Below are 1,389 nucleotides of genomic sequence, written 5' to 3'. Positions count from 1 at the left end.
ATTTTATACAATTTTAAGTGTCTACTTGTGCATACTCAAAATTAAAGAGCATAGTTTTCTGTTTGAAGTTAAGTTAAGAGTCATGTTCTGTATTATGCCTTATTTAAATTGATCTTGACTATTATTTATATTCTCTAATTTTGAATGTTTGTAGGTAGACATATAAATTTGTATAAAATTGAAGAAAATGTATTCTGCTTGATAATTTGTATGAGACAATGCATACTTGTTGAACTCTAATTAAATTTGAAAATATATTTATATCGTATATTTTAAATTAAAGGACATAAATAACAAATAAAATAAAATTAAAAAATACGTTTATATACCTTACGAAAACTGTGAAACTTTTCTCTTCCTGATTTAATTTGTTAGTATTTGACTGCAATTATTTTTTCCAAGCTGTCAAGAAGCTCTAAAAAGTCTTAAAGGGTAAAATTTTATCATTTTAAGCATTAAATATTCTCTAGAAAGAAAAAAAAAAGGGGCACATGATAGTTTTGACATAGTCTTTATCGTTCGAAGGAAAAAAATATTTTGAATATTACATGTTACATACTTACACAAATAACGATTTGGTTATTAAAATGAAAAAGAAATAGTAGTCCAAGATTATTTCAACCCTTGAATATTACTCTCATCATTTCAATTCTATTTTTAATCTTTTTATTTTTTTAAAAAAATAAATTTAAATTTCACAAATTTTTAATTTTAATTTTTCACCTAGTAAAACCACAACATGAATATTACAGGGCAAATGACAGAAATCACATGTTTTTAACGCAAAATTACCATTTATCCTTAATAAGTTTCTAATTACATAAATCTCTCAAATTGATATAACAATATAAGCTTTGATACATTAATATGATGCGTAAGATACATTACATTTCATACATGATGCATTAATTTGAGGTACATTTTATACATAATACATTAATCTGATGCAGAAGTTACATTAACCTGATGCGCGATATACACTAATTCGATGCACGAGATACATTAATCTGATGTGCTGATACACTAATCTGATGCGCGAAAACGAGGGATTTTGGAAATTTATAAAACTAATAGGAGACAATGGTAATACAAAAAATTTAACGGTGAGTTTTCTATTCATTTTTCCGATATAATATGCATAATTTAATCTTTTAACTTTTTATTTCCTTCTTAAATAAAATTATATCATATAAAATCAAAATGGAAGAATTTTTTATCTTTTTTTTGGTTAAGCTAAGGACAAAATTGTCATTTGGATGGATAGTAAAAGGACATTTATCCAAGTTCTACATTGGCTTAAAGTACTGGAAAATGTCTGTCTTCCACTCTGATGTTTACATGTAGACATTATACTCTCTTCACTAAAATGATCTCCTCACTTCAATGCTC

Source organism: Solanum pennellii, chromosome 11 (assembly GCF_001406875.1).
Source record: "Solanum pennellii chromosome 11, SPENNV200".
NCBI classification, from domain to species: domain Eukaryota; kingdom Viridiplantae; phylum Streptophyta; class Magnoliopsida; order Solanales; family Solanaceae; genus Solanum; species Solanum pennellii.
Note: the sequence above shows the minus strand (reverse complement) of the source record.